The sequence below is a fragment of the Neodiprion fabricii genome, chromosome 4 (assembly GCF_021155785.1).
Source record: "Neodiprion fabricii isolate iyNeoFabr1 chromosome 4, iyNeoFabr1.1, whole genome shotgun sequence".
In the NCBI taxonomy this organism is placed as follows: domain Eukaryota; kingdom Metazoa; phylum Arthropoda; class Insecta; order Hymenoptera; family Diprionidae; genus Neodiprion; species Neodiprion fabricii.
The window spans coordinates 40,999,670-41,021,304 of NC_060242.1; the positions used below are offsets into that span (position 1 = coordinate 40,999,670).

General features: G+C 38.4%; 1 protein-coding gene across 1 annotated transcript in view; it reads right to left on the bottom strand.

The window, feature by feature from the left end:
• LOC124181122 (trissin receptor) overlaps positions 1-20,714 on the bottom strand; it is a 73,357-nt gene extending 52,643 nt beyond the window's left edge. Inside the window, exon 1 of the mRNA XM_046567364.1 lies at positions 20,124-20,714. The gene's annotated coding sequence lies outside the window, so the exon portion shown is untranslated. The remainder of the gene's footprint in view (positions 1-20,123) is intronic.
• Positions 20,715-21,635: the final 921 nt, after the last annotated feature.

The following is a 21,635-nucleotide window of genomic DNA, read 5'->3' on the forward strand; positions in this document are numbered from 1 at the left end:
TTTTCAGTTCACGTATCTTCGTTTAAAACAATCTTGCCACTGTACTATAATATTTCCGAAACGCTTCGTGATGTCGCTTAATTAATGACAGAAACAGATCGCACAATCGAACCCCGTGTATTTTGTTTTAAACAATTTTCTTGTGTTGTTTTTTTTTTTTACCTTCATTTAATAGATCGTCGCTTATCACGAAACGCGCAAAGAAGAGGAGGACGAGAGTGAAACAAGCAGAACAAAAAGAGAAGTAAAATTTTTCACTCCGAGCGAAACTCGCCCTCGTTTCAACGGCAATAACGTTGAATATTTCAATTCTCTTTTAGGCCAAATGGAGTCACGTAACGTCAACCCCGTCTCCTCAGCTTCGATATTGCTTACCCTTCTCCTCTTTCGTTCCATTCGAAGTATGTTTAGGAGCATACGGTTTATATACCCATAAGGAGGTACTATTGCTCTTACGGTTGCTTCAAATGAAACGTCAAGAACAACGCGATGCCCCGAGAATATGCGTGTGTATTATATTGAAAAAATGTCCAACTCGATGGAGAAAACAAGGTTAAAGGTTACGCGGTGACTACCATGCATGAAGAACACGTCACAGGCTATACTTACCACGATCAACTGAAATTATTTTCTCATCAATGTTTGCTGAAGAGAAATGAAAATTTGCTACACTTAAAGAGGAATCGGTATCGAATTGGTAGGGTGAACAAAAAAAAACAAAAACAACCGATAACGAGTACACTTAGGAACAGCTTCTAGAATTCATTGGGAAATCAGTTCCTTGGTTTAGAAAATAATTAAAAACTATGAATTTTCATCGAAATCCACAATTTGAGATCGCTCGGGTTCAGTGAATAACAGCTTGTGTGAAAATGTTTTTTTCATAAAAGAAAGTGACAATACAAATACGCGTTTTTGAATAAACCATCTTGGATTTATAATCCGAAGCCTGTATTGATTTTAATAATTGAAAGCGCTGAATGAGTATTTGTGTTCAGAAAATTTCGAGATAACCCATTAACGAACAAAATAAACTAGGACTTATTGAAAGAGGTCGAAAGTTACTGTTTTTATTCCCGACTCGACCGTAAAGTTGACTTTTTTCACCTCAAAAGCGGGACGAAAGTGGCAGATTTAGCCTAAAACGCATTTGCGGGAAATAAAGTGCTATATGTAACACAGGGATAAAAGTCAACTTTATTCCCTTGGTACATAATCTACTATTCCATTATTAAAAAAAGCAGAATACGACATGTATTAAAAAATTTATCGATCTTTTGATCTTTTTCTCATTCTCTACATTGCGGAAGAAAGTGGTTTTCATCCACATCAACTTGATCAATCTCTCGCAGTCGGACTTATCTCATCTTTCCGTACACTTGAAAGATGTTAAAACTTTTTCCCAGCAGCTTCAAAGAGTCGAGTTTTCCGCTGCCAGACTGTACGAGTTATAAATTTCAGTTGAACATGAAATTTCTCCACGTCCACAAGGTAGTAAAAAAGTCTTCCATCATACACGTCGCAATGCAAGCAGCTGCGATTTCTCGGCCGCAGAAATTTTAGCATTTCATAGTTTATAACGCAACATCCCGGCAATATTGTACATCGTATATTGTATTTTTTATGTATTTATTCCAAGGGAAATTTATGCGTGCCTGTGACAAAGTTACACTCAACGCGACTTAAGAAGTTGAAGAAAATTTAAACCACAACTTTTTGCATAAAATAAGAATTTAATTAAGCGAGACTTGATTAAACGGAGCGAGTTTTTATCGGCGGTTTATAACGCGTAATACCTCAGTTTTCAAACACTAATCCAGCGCTTGAAGCTTGCGCCCTTAACTGCAGGGAAGAAAACGCGAGCTTAAACGACGTTGATTAACGCAGATGCATCCCGGGCTTTGACCGATTGTTCGGCTCGCGTCTTAAGGGGTGGAAGGATTGAGCGAAGGGCTTCTCTGACCGTCGGAATAGCCGGCCAAGATCGTTCGTCTTATTCTCTGAGTCAATTTTCATCCAATCTTGACAAGCCGCCGCTGCTGCCTGCCGAGTCTCCTAATTTCGAGATGATGTTTTGCTCCGATATGAACACCGGGTATATACATATCGAGACGAATCTCTGCCTCACCGGACGAATAAGCGTCGGATTTTTTTTTGGTAATTATCGTGCTTTCGAGTGTCCCGAATTCAAAAATTACTTCCATTTCCAAAATGCAAGGTGTTAGCACAAAAAAAAGGCATAGCAATAATGAAAAAACTATGATTTTATGAAATGTAATTTCTTTTCATTCTCTGTTAATTCGTTTTGCCTGTAAAACCTTTTCTTCTTCCATTTGATTCTTCTCCGAACAAGCTTCCACTTTCCATTTTCCGGTTCCCTGTTTGTATTTATTCTCGATTCTGACTTTAATACATGTTGAATAAAAGTAAGAAATCACTTTTGCGTAGGATTTTTATAATCAGGAATACGATACCAGGTTTCGAGTTAAACGTGAGTTTCACTCTGAATAAAACTACGAACACGAGTACAAGAAAAAACCTGATGTGATGGAACTTTTTGAGTATTTTTTAGAAACAGTGTAAAAAAAAAAAACTTGTGCAGTTTTCTTACTGTGTAATGGAATTGACGATATTTTACATTTTACAAGGGCTCAAGCTTCGATCTGAGTATACTTCGGTTGTCTACCGGGATACGAAAATTTTCCAATTTTACGACGAGCACGTTGATAAATTTTATCACCTTTGCGAATTGAATCATTGTCTTGGAATTTTCACGACTTCCTGCCATAGAAAAAGATACTAGTTACAGTATTTTTCGTATAAAAAATTTTGATCCTTTAAGATGTGAAATCCATCTTCATGTGAATCCTCAGGTCCTACTTCCGTTACAACACGTTTATATCGAAATTTGTAGTCCTGCACGTATGAAAAAATTCTAAAAAACTAATTCCTTCTATTTATTTTTCAGTCTCTAAAACCGTACATTTTGAAGTATACCCTGTTACTTTTACATCGGAAATATGAAAATGTGATCGTAATAAATCTGTAAAAATATTCCGGGGATCTTGAATTCTCCGAACATATTCTAATATCCCTAAAAGCGATGTTTGCGAATTCTACTCGATGAAAAAACCAGTGTTCGACCAGTCTCAGGAAAATCCATCGAAGAAAAAGGAAGAGCCTGATATCGGATGACCTTTGCTTTTCTCATTCCCCGAGTTGATCCGTCATCGGAGTTTCGCGCAAATGAGAAAAGCCATCTCGTTCAGGACGTATTCGACAAAGATTACGCTCATCCCAGTTTGAAACCCGGAAAGTCGATTGACGACTTAACGCGACATTTGCGTGTGTTCCGCTTTATCCCAGTTCACGCTTCAAAATGACATATCAATCATCTCGGCGAAATGAGACATCGAGTTACCTTCCCTCATATTTTTTTCCACCGCGTCGCTGTCACGTAATACATTTGTACATAATATTCATGGGTCGTGATAACGCAGGGAAAATTCTTGGTGAAATTAAAAAATATCATGGTCAACCACACACACATATATATATATATATATATATATATATATGGGGCATTCCATGCCAACTCAGTAAACGGTTGAACGTGAAATTTTTTAATATCGTCAAGGATTTTTCCTACCTTAGTACGATTCCTGAAAAGCTTTCGAAAAATGTCTTCATTTTTTTCATCACTCGCCTTTACCCGGTGATTTTTTAAACCCATCTCAAAAACATCCAAATTGATTTTTAAAGAACAAGAAAAAAGAAAAAAAAAAAAAAACTTGTGGTTTCCGGAATTAAACAATTTCACTCAAGATTCAGAGTCGGACCTTTTTTCTATTTTTTATAATCGTTTTCTCTATTTTCATACCTGTTGAAAATTTATTACAATACATACCGCGTCTGGGATTTTGTTACTGATTTTTTAAATTGTTTCTCCAGTTCTAAAATACAATCTGGATTTTTTTTCAAACGCGCAAAACATGCTATTTGTTACCTAAAATAATCTTTTTTCATTCACAAGGAGAGTATCAGACCTCCGGTTCACCTGGGTAACAATCATTTTCATTCGCTCGTGTCTCTCATTTGGGCACTAAAAAATAACATCGAAAGCCTTTCTTTTGTTGATATATAAATTTTGTAAGAGCGATTTCGATTTCTCTGACCAAAGCCAGCCGGAATAATTATCATTCACATAATTTTAATGTCCCTCGGTTATCCGTCAATCACATTCGTCGAGGCTTTGACCAGGCTTGATTTTCCACGTGGTAAATTGGACAGGTCACAAATCCAATTCCAAGGTTTTCGGGTCTGTCGATGAAGTTTCCCTCTTTAATGCAGATATCATAGACATGTGAAAGTATTTTTTGCATTGCGAATATTAAATTATCGAACACCACAATCGATTCACGCCAGACGGCTTTATCGGCCGAATAATTATTTTTCCATCAACCGCATTCCGCAAATACTTGAAAATTCACCCTACGCCAAGATTACTTGTTCGTGTTTACGATTTACGTATCGTTGGAGAGAAAAATCGATGCGACTGGCTCTCGAGAGCTTCTTTTTTTCCGATCGTTAACTCTCAGAATCTCTTTCAGCTTCTGGATTCAGAAACGAAACTCTAATAGTCCCGGTTAATTCACGAGCAAAGAGCTTTCTCGTGATTTATCGTTGTTAAAAGAAAAAGTTAGGCTTGCAAAGCTCAAACGAGGCGTGAAACGTGGAATTTTTTTGACCACGCAACACGAACACGGACAACAATCTTTGCGACAGAGAAAAAATCGCCTTGATTTTACTCGAAACAAATTTATCGGCAAACTCGCACAAGTCGTAGTAAAATGCATAATAAAAATCGTTCCTATAATGTGTTTTTCTTCTGCGTGAATAAAAATTTTCGATAAAAGGTTTTGTGATTTCGGCAGAAAAGGAAAAACATAAAATAATAACTCGGAGACTGATTGTGCTCAAAATTTATCGATACAGTTTCGATTTATAGTCGTACAAAAAAAATTTACGCATTTGCAAATAACTCGGAAACAACTCGGCCGATTTTGCTCTATATCTAATCAGCTCCGAGTTGAAAAAAAACCACACTGATTAAGACCGATATTACAAAAATTCGTTTATTGGCTTTCGAGATATCGACGGACAAGAAACTACTCAGACATCCAGAGATGGATTTGATCGTAGTTGGAAAACTTTGAGATCTGCAGTAAAATCCGAACATTTCATTTACGGAGTGACTAAAGTCTGCGATAACTTTTCCCCTTCTCAAGCAAAAAGAGAATTATTAGGAATTGTTGATGGAAATAAAAAAATAAAAAAAAAAAAATAATAAAGCGTACGATTCGGTTCGGATTCGTGGGGTGAAAATCCTCCCCGCTGGATTCTCAGTCGCTAGTTGTCGAACAATATAAAAATCGACGCTTAAAAACTTGGTCGCTCTGGTACTTAGCTCGCACATCTCATTTTCCCCAACGGATTTACAATCGCGGCTAATTTTATCACCCCTGCAAGTTTTTCCACTCTTAAAAAGTTATCCCGAAACTTTCGTCCTCCAGCGGCACCCTCGACTGTAATCTCGGCAAGGACATCAACAGATCGGCCCTGGTATCGTTGACTATGGCTGTGAAGGATGCGGAGCCGTGAATCACAGGGCTAACCGTCATCCACACCAGGCTAATCATGTCGCATCTTCGTCCAAACAAGAAATTGCCCGCTAATTACGCTCGTTAAAACCGAAAACTCTGTCGGCTCTGCAGAGAGGTTATTAACACCGTCGTAAAACGCTCACCGAGGGATCGGTAAGCGGCTTAAATCATCGCATCTACACGATTTGAATCAGGGGTTCGTTTTTTTTTTTTTCTCTTTTGCTACCGGCGATTTGTCTAGCTGTGAATAATGTTTGACATTAAATGAAAAAGCAAGTGAACGAAAACTCGAGCTTGATTAAGCGGTAAATTATCGTATTAGTTATCTCGTTCGGTATTTTATCCTCGACAATTTTTTTTTTTTTTCTTTTACAACAAAAATACGCGTCGACGAAGTAAATTTGATGTTTTAAAATTGTTTTTCGGATTACAGAAATTTTCCTCTTGAACCAACCTTCGACTGTACTTTCAAACCTGTATTTTTTCGTGCTTGGGTTTCAACGCTATTTGAATTTTCCGTCAGGGGAAAATCGAGAAACTGATTATCCTCCTTGTTTGACTTTCAGGGTTTCGTGGAATTTCATCGATTCGACGAACTGTCCGAGTTTTTTTTGTGAAACTTGTTTTTCTATAATCCGGGGTTAAAACTGTTCGGCCCGCGGAAGAATTCCAGGCGCCGAATAACGATCTCGAGCGAATAAACATCCAGACGCGTCCGACTCGCGGCGATCCTGCGATTCGAAACGAGAATTCGATTCGTTCAACGAGATCGAAATAAGCGTGAAGTATAAAAACCGCCGATGAAAGAATCGGAACCCAAACCGCCCACGAGTCGTTTCTAACAAGACGCGCCTTTGAAGCGTCTGTTTTTTTTCCCTAAAAGCGACCGGAAAGTGGATTTAAAAATAAAAAAAAAAAAAAAAGCGCGCTGCGAGTCTTTCCGGAATCAATGAACGCGACTCGATCATTGCGAAGAAAGCTCTGAACGCGAAAAATTCTCGACGAGCCCATTTTGCCTTTAAGAACGGGAATGAAATTACTGCAGGCCTTTTTTTTGGCTACTCGCCAATATTGTTATTGTTGAAAATTAGACGCCACGGGTTGTATGCGAAAAAAAGAAATTACAAGAAGAAGAAGAAGAAGAAGAACTCGCAGCATCCTCGGCGGCTAATCTATGCGTGAAAAAGCTTTCTTCGCATCGTGCCGATGAAGATACGCAGACAATTCACTCGGGCGGTCCAAAGCCGGAAAATTTGAGCTCCGTAAAAGATGACGGGATGTTTTATTCAGGACCTGCAAGCTCCTTTCTCATTTTCGTCAGTCCGCTCCCTGACGTAATTTTCAGCAGCTTTCTTTCCGCATCGCTGTTTTTTATTACGTTCACGCGATGTGATGATACATCACGGAGTCCCGTCGTAGATGACTGCCGGAATGGTTTGGGAATGACGGATCGCTTCCTGGTTCATATTAACGTTTAACGCTGTTAATATGGCAGAATCACGTTGATTGAAGAAGATCGATGCGCTCTGCTCAACCTTTACCTGCCACCTTTATCCGGTGTATTACATTACTCGCACATTGGGGTCGTTGAAGACCCCGACAGAAAATTTCTTGCTGTAACGAAGCAATTCGATATTTTGACTTGAATTTATTTTTTGGGTATTCACTTGAGTGTGTTTTACGAGATAAAAAAGGTCGCAACAATAATCAACCATTTTAAGATAGTAAAATACTATAAAAAATATCGTTTTTTATTAAGAAAAAAAAAAAGTAACAACTTTTTAATTTTCAAGATACAGTCAAGATATGGTACTTTTAAGAAAAATTCGGGTTTATTATGGCGGCCGAAAAAAGGTATTTATTTTGACAAATGGGAGGAAAATTTTTTGGTCTCTGAAAAAAAAAAAAAAAATACTCATTTCTGTGAAAGATGTGCACTCATTTGTTAGAAAAAAAAATTTCGTTTGACACGGAAATTGTTCGAAAAGCACAATGGAAAGTCGAAGGTAGATTATACGATATTTAAAATAATGAAAAAATAAGTACACATAACTGCACAGAAAAAAAAAACAATTCCAATCGCTTAAAACACCAGATGATGACTTTTTCTGCAAATAAATCTTGAAAACAGTAAAAATAATTCCGAACCAAGATACACTTTTGTAATACTGAACTCAGTCATATTTTCAAACTTGCAAGTTAACAAAATCTCGATTAAAGACCCTTGAGTCACAAACGACCCCAAAGTGCTAGCTAAAGGTTGAAATCGTCTCCCTTTTCTAGTTTCTTTTCACGCTCCGTAGTCGTTCGCGTTGATTCGCGAATCGACGAGCCAATCAACTAATTGCGACCCGAGGCGAGAGCGTGAAACGATCTCTTTCTAGAAAGCAACGTAGCGTTATGCTCGTTTGGAGCCAGAGATAACGCTACGAGAATTTTTCTCACTGTCGGATAAAAGGCAGGCGCGAAGAAACCCAGGCGCATAATGTCCTGAATGGTAATTTTCCCGCCTCGACCCGAAAGTCCCAAAGAACGTTAAGGTAGTCGAAACGACGGAAGAATTTTCCGGAGGGGCAAATGCGAGGTGAAACACTTTTGGGATCGTGAATTTGGGATCTTTGAACGAAATTATCGGAGACTCGATTATCGCGCGGAATCAGAGATCACGGAATTACGGTATCAAGACCGAACAACTGCAACGTATATGTATAGATTGATCAAGTTGAATTGGGTAAAAACATCGTTTTCTCAACATGGGGGAACAGAAAGGAGTAACAAAAAGCAAGAGAACGTATCATTTATCAACAAATTCGAAGGTTTTATACTATTCTTTCTTGATTTCGTTTATAGCAAAACGTTACCTATTCTTTGTCAATTTTTGCAGAGGAATCGAAGCTGATTTTAGTTTTTCACGTACCTACAAATCAGTTGAACTAAAACTTTCACTTTATCCTTCAATTGAGCGTTAAGAACGGCTTGTTCGACATCAACGAGCTGGCCGTTGAAAACAAGACCCTAGGCGACGTTGAGTCGCTTATCGAAAACGGTCCACCTTGTGGGATGAATTTAATAGATTGAAGTTAGGTGCGGACGGGTGGATGGAGAAATGGAAGGAGCGAGTCTCGCCTAGCTTGATGGATCCTGAAATGAATCTCCTTCAATCCTGGTTCACCGTGATTGGAAACTGACCTCTGACCCCGACTCCTGGCCACTCGACTGCTTCCAAATCTCGCCAAGATTAATCGAGTTTCGTACAACATGAATTCGAATCCTCAGACGCCTGGCGTCGCTCACCATGCATATGAAGAGTTTCTCCCCCATCGGTTAACCCTTTCATGCATAAATTTTTCCTCGCATACGATTCGCTTGATATTTTGCATGCATGGGCTTTTGGGGTCGTTGATTAAGAATCTGAACTCGTATTTCGAAAATCCAAAATTACGGATTCGATATGGCGGACATAAATTCAAAAAGTCATTTCATTTTGACGAAATTTCATGTCACATGGTTTGTCGGGTTACTGATTACGAATCTGAACTCGGAATTCGAAAATACAAAATGGCGGACTGACAAAAACAGCGAGACATTTCTTTAACGAATAAGATTTTATACGATTCGACACGGCTATTTTTTATCTTTCGCTCGAGGTTTCGGCGTTTTTGGAAAACAATAGCCTCGTAAAGTTTCCAAATGAGTTATACCTGCACCCTCATTGCTCGAAGACGACTCGAATCTAGCTGTGAAAGAGATGACGCCATTATGGCAGAAAAACAAAATTGTCCAACCGCGATAAAAGTCCTCGTCTCCTTTTGTATTTTCTAAGGCTATTCGATCGCTGGTGAAATCGTGATACATATCAGTGCTTTTCCCGCGGGGCTTATCTTTGTCAAATTAACTTAGTCAGTCTCAGATTACAGAACCTTGGACAAAACTCGGTAGCTGAACGAAAAATTCGTGTAACGAATTCGAAGCTCGATCAGTTACGTTCAAAGCGGACGAAACGAGCTAATTAATCCCTCGAGAGTAATAAAGGATCACCAACGGCGGTCGGCCGATACCTAAATTTGTTTTCACCCTCGTCCCCATCGATTTTCACTCCATTGTGTGTACAAGTTTGATCCCCGGTGCATTCGACGATTAGCGAGTAAACGCCGGATGAGTAATGGCGTTTTTAAACCGATGGCTGCGCCGAGTAGGTGTTCCGAAAATTTTCATTTTTTACTATCGATCGAAAACTAGGGAAATCGCACTCAGAGCAAGTTTCCTGAATTCCGCTAGAAAAGAGCGATGCACCGGCAAAGTTTTAACCCTTTCCGTTCGTTTTTTTAATTTCACATCGGAAGAAAAAGGGGGAGTTTGCTCGGTCGGTAAAGATAGAAGTACCTACGACACAGCCTTAGAACCGCAATTAGTCAACCGTGACCTGGTGATTTTTAGTACGCGTTCCGAAACTAGATGGCAGTACTGAAACTCCCTAGGACAGATGCAGAGCTAGTCACGAACTCGGCTGCGCGAAAGAGATAAAAAATTGCTGACGGCTCTAGAAACTAATTTCAGAACGTACCCGTTACAAGTGAGAGGTTATGGTTAATTGTTACTTGTCAACCGCTTGATCCTAGGGAATTTTTTTTTTTTTATGTCACCAAATGTTTGCTCGAGGCCACGAGCACGAAGGTCAGCCAATCAGAATTAAGCAAGTTGAACTGCGCGCGCTGCGAGCATCTCCTTTTACGAAAACCTCTCGTTATATAGTTTTTATGTAGTTATTTTAGTTGAGTTTACGAATATATCCTCACTACAACCAGACTCACGTCTTCTAGTTTCTCAACCGCGTGTCATGTAACGTAAGTATCAACCAATCGTAAAAAAATACTTTACTATCATAAAATTTTTTCGTAAACACGTCGAGTTCAAAGTGAATCACTTGCCGAAAGAACTTTTCCGCCCTTTTCCGCCACCGTCACGTGAATTCGGGACCGGCTAATTCGTACGCATGTATACCCTGTTCTTATACAAACTCGAGAGAGTCGTGGCAATGAGACGACTTTAGTAATTATCGCATAGCCACAGTAACAACTTCGCCAAGTTTTCGCTGCGGTCGCGGCTATGGGGGGCCGTAAATCAAAGCATCCATACAGCGAACAACAAAAACGACGAAAGCCGCTTCGTTATAGTTGCAGGCGGCCCGTTTATCCTGCGAGAAACAAGCGCATCTGTAGCTGCGCATATTGCGTCCGCATGAATTTCCACCTGACGGATATACGGGAGTCGAAAAATAAATTCCCAGCATGACAGATGGGCAAAAAAAAAAAATTAAAAAATATCCCGTCGCGGTAATGCAGTCGTTACATTGCGCACTGCAGTGTATTTGCATAACAATATGTAATATGAGGCAAAACGCGACTCTTGCCATTTTTGGTTGGGCAGTTTTTTTTTTTTTTTTTTTTTTTTTAGTAGCACATCCGAGACCCCGATTTATTTTTTAAACATTTTTGTACCGAATCATTTTGAATAATATACGAGTATACGAACCTTGTGACGATTGAACCCTTTTTTTGCAGATTTTTCAAATACGTATAAAAGTTTCATTTTCTTGTTACAATTGTTTCAACATTGATGACACGATGGTAGAAAATTTTTGTTATTTCTTCCCGAGCAATCGTGTTTTCGAATTGATTTTTCGCGTTTGCAGCATAGCAAAGCAAAATTTTGAAAAATCTTGCTGCTCTGTGACAATTGTGTAAAAGTTGGGGTGAAATTCATGTTTTTGGAATTTTTCCAAATTCACGAACAAGTGGAAACTGAATTGTAAAGTTTGATCAATCGATGAAAATCATCCAAGTGTTTCGGAGAATAGAAAATCGTGTAATTTGATGTATCTCCAGATACCTCGCAAAGCAACTTAAATAGAGAATATCAGTTTTTGTCAGTTAATATATTTTTACTCGATCTGCGTGAATTTGGGAACAATGTTGTTCCGCCATTTTGTCTAAGTCTGTTTTGTTCATTGTCTAACTTTGTTCTCGTCTTTGCCGTTTAACGTCTCAGATGGTTGTATTCTGTCCGTTGACTGAAGCGATTCTCACTTCTCTGCTCCGAGTCGGGATTTGAATGAAGAATGAAATGCAGGGGGAGTTTAAAGAGTCGCGATTGGTGAACAATGTTCTTAGATACGTCAGTGCGGGACGATTGGTCTACAGATATTGTGGATCGAATGAATAAAACACTCGGCATGCTCTAACAAGTTGAACGCGTTTATTCAAACGATCAAACATTCAATGCTAATGAGACATTTCCATTCTGAGATAACGATCAAGATTTCAAGCAGAGGCTGGAAACAGGGTTAACGACTTAAAAACTGGTGCTTTCGTTTTCTTAAGTTCAATAAAATTCTAGTTTTATTCGACTAGGACCAAGCAATGAAGCGCTGACGGAAGTCTTCCGTTCTAGGAAATGGAGTTTGTAGAAGTGTTTGCGATTCCTTTTCTCAGGTTCCTCGCGTTTTGTATTAATTTCAAAATTTTCTGATTCGATCAAAAAAAAATAGAGTGATAAAAAAATCGTTTTACAATAAAACTTAACATGACCGAGAAGAAATTGAAATTTTTCCGGCATTATCCGTAATTTAAGAAATGAGCGAACTTTGAGAAAGTTTGAACGCTTGTCTCTTGAAAGTGATGCCACGGTGTAAATAAAAAAAAAAAATAAATAAATAAAATTGAAACAAATTTGAAACAAATTTGCGTTTCAGAGATCAATGCTAATTTGAGACAATTGGTATGTAACTTCGTAAAGAAGTTCTTCGTTTAATTAGACTCCTCATGCTGCTAACTCATCGGAGGAACGATTTTCATTCGGCACGTACATCTGGATTACATTTAGAGTTGTACAAGATAATGAGTATTATTATCAAGATGAAGATGAGATCATTCGTGTACCCAAATTCATCTAGATAAGATGAATGACAGTTTCTCATACAATTATTTCTACGAAATATAAGATTATCCTAATTTTCATCTAGAGAATTAAAAACATATCGATAAAAATCGGAAGATTTTTGACGTACCGAGAAAAAAGAATTATCGATTTCATCAAATATTTCTTTCGACGTGGTGAAAAAAAACATATTGTTGTTGCGATTTGTTTTTTCTTGAGACAGCCAAATATTCGGTAGAATCAACCAGAATCGGTTGAGATTTTATCGTGAACAACGGTAGAGTTGGTTAGGATCAAGTCAAGTTCATTTCAAGTAATAAAAAATTTTTTGTTTGTCCCAAGCGGTCCTTTTACTCAGTGATTGTAGATTACGCAGAGTTTCTTTCAGAAATACGTTTTCATTGTACTATTTATCCAGAGTTTTGTCTCTTTTGTCACTTTATCTTATCTTTGTAACGTAAAAAAGATACCGATAGTCGGTAGATTTATCTAGACGAAAATGAAAGACGAACTTGACTCAGATTCAATCTTCGTAAGATAAAAGATGGCGTACATTTACCTGATATGATTATTTCAGATAATATTATCCAGATAACGTAGAATACCAGACTTACTTATACGTGTGTAAACAGCACTGGAAACGTGACAGGCAGAAATTATTCGACACAGTGAAATGTCGGAGAGTATTTGTCGTAGAAATTTAGGCCTGATTACGGACGAGTTCACGCCACTCGAGTGCCTCTGATTGGAAAAATTTCAATTGGGTGTACAAAATGTTCACCCTGAAGTGAAACGCGGTTGATAATCGTTCCGTTCGCTACGTCTACTCTTCCGTATAATTGGATTTTTTTTTTTTTTTGATTGGAGTTCAATGCGACTGATCATGCCGAGAATTCCCTGGTAAGCGAAGATAACGAAATCTCATTGGCTTCCAGGGGTAACTGTGCTTTAAATTCGTTTTGAAATTATTCGGGGAAATTTTAAATAAATACCGGACGATTTGTCTAATTTTTAAATTACTACAATTCGAAGGAAAAGGAAACCAAAGGATATCCAAGGAAACTGTCCCTTTTCGAATATGTATGCAGATACAGATATACTTAAGCGAGATCCGCCTTGTTTCAGTTGTAAATAAATTATACGCCCGATTAGCGTGAACTTAAATTTTTATTAAGGTCCGATAAAATTCAGCGAAAAATAATTCATTTTCAAAATCTATACCTGTTATCGAAAATCCTTGTGCAGAATAATTTTTCGATGATTCATTGACGAACAAAATGAGCGATTATTCATCGAAATTGCTCGATAATCTGACCAAGTCACGGGTTATCAATCACTGAACTATTTCAATGAAACTCCGCGGCTTAGAATTTTATTCCATACCGAAGCGAAAGTTTTTTAATAAAGCTTATCAGAATCTGATCAACAATCAGTTATCGATTTCAAACTTGTGTTTTTTTTTTTTTTTCTCTTTTCCAATTATTCCGTCGCAAGACTGTTTTTACCGGCCTTGAAATGTATCTGAAACGTTTTTGAAAAGGTGAATCTAGTCTGATAACATTGACGAGCCAGCGTTTCGCAATTAACCTTTCTTCGTCATAGGTATAAATGTCACGAAGCGATTCTCCGCAGCGATTGTTGTGCCAATCCCTTCGTATTTGATAACTGAGAGAGCGTCTCTCACCTATTAATAATCACTCCTCGGGCTTTATCTCACGGTTCGGATACCTCGTCGCGTTCAAAGAATATAATTATCACCCCCTGACTTGATACCAATTATTCTCGTCCCTTACCACCATCCTTGGATATATTTTTCCCGTTGCAGCATCCCGATCACTGTCACAGCCTCGCTCTTAAGGAATTCAAATTTCATATCCCAGCTGTATAATCCGATGAGTAAAATTTGCATTCGGATATCCTCTTAATTGTTTCCCGGGCCTGAGGGCCTACCTAATAATTATTCGCGAATAACAATGGATGGTTATACACATTTTCCGCTCCGAAATTAAAATTCCACGAAGATTTAGAGGGTCAGCATGAACATGGTGTTATTAGAGAGTTTTTTTTTCCATTGGATTCTAAAATCAGTGATATTAAGAAATTTTTACACTCCTGGTATCACCAAAATATGACTAGTAAGATGTTTTTTTTTTTTTTTTATCTTTTTTTTTTTTCAATCAAACATTTCCGCATTATTTAATTTCAACAGACTTCAAGTGTAACTTCAGTCATAAGTATGAATTTAGAATTCAGTGTAACTTCAGTGGTGCAAGAAATCTTTCGATTTCAGCGTTATTTCCAGTGGCGGAGACGAAAATTTTTAATTCAGTGTCTTTTCGCTGGGACTTTGGTATCCTTTCAATGCAATTACGGTGAAAATAAAGTGTGAATAAAAATTCCGAACCGTACCGTGAAATCTGAAGCGAAATTTCGGTTCAATTTCAATTTTACGAAATCCGCGAGGAAAGCGAGGATTGCCAAGCTTCTGTTACTAAAGAATTGAAAGTGTCCTCCGATACTTTGGCCGAAAAAAAGAAAGAAAAAAAATTCGGCTAATCTTCTCGTTACTTTTCTCCGCAAGAATCGCTTCGTCGAGTAAATGCTTCGTTCATCTTCACCGAAACTCGAACATGACGGGTGTTAAAATCGACCTCCCACGATTAAAGTAAATGGCAGAGACGCTATTTTTTTTTTCTTTTTTATTTTTCTTTCCTTTCAAATCTATCCAGGGTCGGCTTCGTGCCGAATAAAATATCCCGAGTAAGCTGATCGTGATTTTGGCCTTGCGATGAAAACATGCCGATATTAAGTTTCGTCCACCGAGCTTTGGCGGCTCGTTAGAAGCGTCAAGGCTCGTTATAGGCGCGGTCTGCATTCGAATGGCTGCAGACTGATCGAAAGCCCCAATTTGTTGGGGGCTCGATAAAATTCGGGTGTAGAATTTAGGGAAACCGGCGTCGCGACGCCGCATCCTCGCCGTCCTTACGACGGGACATTGATCCTATGGTTCGACCTTCGCTCGAGCTTGACCCTGACCTTGACATTGAAAATGCGTGTCGTTTGGCCCCGTCGACTAAATCGTTTCCACACTTCCTACTTCTGGGTGCTCGGAGAAGAGGGGAAATTTTTGTAAGGCAACAGGTCTGCAACGAAAAAAACTGCGCAGGTTTTTCGTACCGTTTATTGTAGATTTTCACTCGCTGAAACCGGGAAATATGCTCGAAATGTTCCATCGGGTCAGGTTTTTTCTTCAACTCTTGTTTGTGGTTTCATTCGGAGTGAAAATCCCGTTTAAATCGAAATCTGGTATCATATTTTTGATTATGAACGTCCTAAGCAAACGTCGTTTCTCACTTTCGTTTGATATGTATCGGAGCGAGACTCGAGAATAATTATACAAACAGGAAAACGGAAAATGGAAAGCGGAACCGTCTTCGGAGAAGAATCTAATGAGGGAAGAAGAAAAGCTTTCATAGGCAAAAAGAACGAACACGGAATATTAAGTACATATCGTGGAGAGATAGTTTGTTTAATTTCGTAGGAAATATTGTTTAGTCCATTGGAATAAAATCATGGTTTTTTCGTGCAAGCATCTTTAATTTTGCAAGAATACTGTACGTGATGGAGGAAAATGGACGTTGAAAAAAAACAGATGGATTGATTTGAATGAAACTCAGGGGTCCATTGATTCAACTTCATTCAACTCAGAATTGGTCAGATTTTGAAAAAAATAATCCGGGCAATTTCTTCTCTTCCTTTCCAAAACCCCTATTTTCACAAATAATGGTCTTTTTAGGTCAGTCCTTATTTCCCCTTATCGATTCATCTTCAATAAAACTGTTTAGTTTGCAGTTACACGATATTCCAAAGGTTAAAGTTTATCACGCAATCCTGAATTCAGGTTCTCTCTTATTTTTTCTCATGAAAAATTCAGGCCAATTACAGACAAATTTTATTTCGCTCCTCCAAACTTGGTATAAAGTTCTTTTTTTTTTTTTTTTATTCAATCACTGATACGATCAGTTAACATTTACACCGTTAACCGATGATATTAATCGTCATTTTTTCTCTGCACTGTTCTTACTGTAAATAAATTGTATCCCAAGGTTAAATAACTTTTTAAAATCCAATCGAATAGGATTGATTAACCAAAAACTAACTCTAGGATTATTATCTGAAATCGTTGCGCAGACTTGAATTTCAAGATCCAAGATCCGTCGGATAAAACAACGGAACTTTGAACTTTTGATCAATGCAGGAAGCGTCGTACTTGGCGAGGCAATTTCATCCCTCTCAAAAGTGGCCCATAAGAAAAAAAAAACAAAAAGAAAAAAAAAATTAAAACGGTGTATAAATAAAAATGACGAAATACTTTGTCCAAAAAAGTTTCTCTCAGAATCAAAAAACTTGCGTCCGAAAAACTTACGAGGGAAAACAATGATAACAACGACCATATTCGACGGTACACAAAACAATTGCGCGAAAATTTCACTCCGTAAATGCAACGAAGTTTATTCAAAGTGCAAGGTATCCTTTTTTTTTTTTTTTTTTTTGGAAACTTCTCTAAGAGCGGCGGCGACGCGCGGCGATTAATTATCCCGAAAGTGTGCGGCCTAATGGCAGAGACATTGTCGTTAACAACTTAGTCCGTGTAATTTGGATTAGAAAAAAAAAATGGTGTCTGCGGTTCGAGGGCCCGACTGTATCACTTCTCCGCAGCTCGAGGCCAATTTTTCAACCCCTTCAACAGCCAATCGACACGCCGTTGGATCACACTTTTAAAAAAAACCCAGAGCTCCTACAGCCTCTGGAGGCATATTAAGAGCCGTGACACGCAGATATAATTTCTTCTGAGGGTCGGAGACGTCAGCGTTAAAAGTTGCGAAATTGCCGGTGGGAATAACTTTATGCCAAGGATGCTGGAATAAAATAACGTCGGGCATCGCATAGACATGGAAACGCAATTTTGGTCCTCGCGATTTTCTCTGGCCAAAAATTTGATGCTCGTAAATTTTATCAAATCGCGGGAATGCTTCGTGGATTTTCATCTCACCCTAACTTTTTTCCTCTCATTTTTTCTGTTTTGTTTTGTCTCGTTTTTTGATTTTTTTTTTTCCCGATTTTTTTTTTTTTTTGGCGCAGATCCTTGTCACCCCGGGAACACAATAATCCCTACATCCATCAGCCGGGAAACGAGGACCTGATTTCCCGGTGCTTGAACCGGACCAGTCCTCGGTCTTCGGTCAATCCCGCATAGTTGTGGGAATGATTCACGCGCTGCAAATTTTACATTTTACAAGCTCTTCGCGGAGGCGTTTAAGCCTGGCGTGAGATGAAAAAAAAAAATTTATAAAAATTATGTTCACCACCGTGGAACGGGTATTTTTCTTTCACGCCGCCGCAGATCGAAATATATTATTCTGGCTGGAAGAGATGAGTTTCGGTCTCTTTTTCTCAGAGAAAATAATAAACATCATCGCTGATTTCGCGATCCAATCGGCCGGATGGAAAATACACCGGAATAGGCTCGGCGAGGAATTATTTAAAATGAAAATCGCGTACAACTATTTTTTCAAACCTTGTGTAAACAACAAGTGCCGGAATAAAATCTGTGATTCATATACATATACATGTGTATTGTATATCTTATGCCTGTGAATATTTTCTCAGGTATTATAAAAAAAAAAAAACCCTAATATCGTCTATAAATTTTAGACACGTATGTAATATATTACAAGCACTGGGTATATGGCAATAATATCAATAAACATTCAGCGGTTATTGCCACGCATTTTAATGCTACTCCACGACTTTCGATCCGCGTAACTCACGGTTGAATTGTTGCTTTTGTCATTAACGGATGTCCATGAAAATAATCAACGTGTGAATCCTCCCACCGAATTCCACGTTCCTTGCTCGATATCATTCTTGTATTTCAAACCAATGTCGATGAATCACCGAAAGTTTCACCGATCGATTATTCAAAGCCGTGCGGAGGTGTGAAAAATTTTTTTCCAAGCTTACCACGCAGGGAAATTAATTGAATAATCTGACCGATTCAAAAGCTCGGCCCTGATTTTTTCAAACCTAATCAGGCGCGAGTTTTGCAGACGATTTATTTACCCAAAGGATAATTTCGTTGAGGTTGAAGTTATTATTATTATTATTTATTTATTTCTATTTTTTTTTTTTTGCTGCATCTTGTAAACCTATCGTTTGTGAATTATAACAATTTTACGTGTCGACATATTTTCTTCGTACCAACTGAGGAACTGAGGAAAAAAATCTGTCTTCGGACGATTTGCACGTTATTCATTTGTAAATCGTGTGAATTGATTTTCATTGGAATCGAAAAAAAAATAAAGCAAAACTATACCAATTTTCTGTTTAAAAAAATTTTTACCGTAAGTTACGACACGTTTTTAATAATAAGGTGTTTGCGATTGAAACTCAGTGTAATTGCATTTGTTTTCTACGTTACAGGCACAGTTCTAATTTAACTAGATTTAACTCTGTCAGCCTTTGCGTTTTTTAAACATCCAGTGACCGATGAACGAATTATCCTTGTTCAGTTCTACGACAACTTTTTACCTCTGCGAAAATAAATACCTGGAAAAATTCAACCCTGTATCCCCAAATCACGAATGATCGATTACGCGATTATACGAGCTATTCCTCCGGTACATAAATTTCGCTTCACACATCTGGCTCGGCTTATTGCTGTAACATTTTTGTTGGGCTACCTTACAAGCCGGGTAAATTTGTCTGCAATTCTTTTTCGTCATTTGAATAATGATCGAGACATGTAAAGGAGGTTTAACGGACCGCGCGATAAACTCGATCGCAACCTTGCGTAAGGTCGTCGAATCGCTAATTGGCGTATCTTGATCAGGTGGTTTATTTCTTAACTTTGTACTTTTTCTCAAGGCGCCACTCGAAAAGTTTTTTCAGAAATAGCGAAAAACTAACCGTCATAAAATGTTGAGGAAGTAGGAAAATATTTAGAGATCGCAACCAATCATTGTAATATTTTTTATTTACTTTTATGCGTACACCTTACGGACTTGTGTATACGTTAGTTTGTTTTCTTGCATCGTGGTCCGATTAATTGTTCACCAATCAACAGCAAACTGCGCGTAACAATTCCGAATTTGGCTGTCATCGTCCTTTATCCGAAATATTAATCATCTCCGAGAAATTTGGCCAACATTTTTGCTACCAAAGGAGGAATATTTTCTTTTCGCTAGCTAGATTTTTATTAACGATAATTAATCGAACCACGGTATGAAAAAAATAAACTATTATACACACGTAAGTCCGTAAGGCGTAGAAATAAAAATAAATAAAAAATATCACAATAAACGGTAACAACCTCTAAATATATTTTCAGAGACAATCTTTTTTCCAGCATTTGTCACAAATTTTTCAACTCTTCACGCTACGCCTTAATGTCAACGAGCGGCGATTCGCTTCAAAATTTAACGATAAAATCGAGTTGAAAAAACTATTGCAACGAGTACTCACAATCGGTAAGTCGATCCTTGAGCTGCTGATTCTTACCCACTAAAGTTCTTCGCCTTTATCTGACCGAAGTCCTTTACAGGATCGAGTACCTTGAAGCTTTTTCACTATATCGTTTACCGCCCGCATTTCATCGCCTCTATCGCTAGGCGTCGAGATTTTTATCGTCACGTCTCACCGCGTTTGTCAGAACGACGAAAAGGACTCCTCTGGTCCTTTCTCCATCTCTACACTTTCACACCGTTCGTCCGCAGATCCGCGCTAGATTAAATTTCACCCATAAAAGCGCGGTCGAATTTAAGGTAAGACAAATCGTCCGGTATTATTTCCCAATCTAAGAAGCGCGTCGCTTAGCTTCAATTCCGCATCCTTTAAAACCGCTCTGCGGAATACACGTTCCGGGAAGAAAAGAAACGTCCCCCTTGTCACTGGGAGTTTCACTAAAAAATAGGGACGCGAGCGTGCGAAAAGAAAAAAACAACGTCCGGAAAATAGGGAAGGGGTGGAATTATCCCGAAATTTTCCCGCCTCCGAATTCATTCATGCTTTTCCACACCGGAAGGATCGGCTCCTGAAAGTCCTGCAGGTTTGGCCGCGCGGCGTCTTCGCGTGGCACTGCGATGCGCTTCGCGGCAAGTTCTCTTCTTCATCGGCAGAAACATCGCCGCGGGAACGTCGAGAGACGCAGGCGCGTTTCAAAAAGCACAAAATCACTTGTGCGCGATGACGTAACGAGGCCGCAGGGTCACGTGGTGGCCACCGATCGTCGAAAAGTGCCGGGCTTGTTTTCCCAATTTCGCAAGCTCGGGACGAACGGTCCGCCTTTCACCCACCGTTATCATTTTTTTTTTTTTTTTTCCCCTCCAGCAATGTTTCCCGGGAAATGTTGCAACGGGACCGAGAAAATGTCGCGTCCGCGGAGCAGAGAGAAAAAAACTGTCGCAGATATTCCGAGGATACGTCGAGTATCTCAATTCAACAGGTTTTTAAGCCAGCAAGCCAAACCTTCTGATATTCGTTCCCGTGATACAGCGAAGTCCAAAAATCAATATTTTGTCAAGTACTTTTAAATATCCGATACTTATATTAGGATTACACTGAACCGCATTTTTGTTTTTCTTTTTATTCACAAATGTAATTGATTACCTATAATCTATTCTATTACAATAATGAATATACTTAATATAAAATAATTCTTTCTTTTTTTATTTTGCAATAAAAGGAATACAAGATGAGGAAATTTAATCAAACGTTTCGATATCAATTTCCCAAATATCATGAAATAAAAGAGTGATTGACGGATACGAATAAAAATATATGATAACTTGTCATTGAAATCGAAATCTCTCGTCTCGTTTCGTCGTTTCAATTCCATATCTCATTTTCTTTTTCTTCCTTCTTCAGCAAATTATGTTTTCGTTTTTATCTTTTTATAAATTGTACGCACGTGCGGGCTTTGTTAAAAAATTAAATACATGTCAAACTTTATAGTTTGTTTTAGCCAACTACACACAA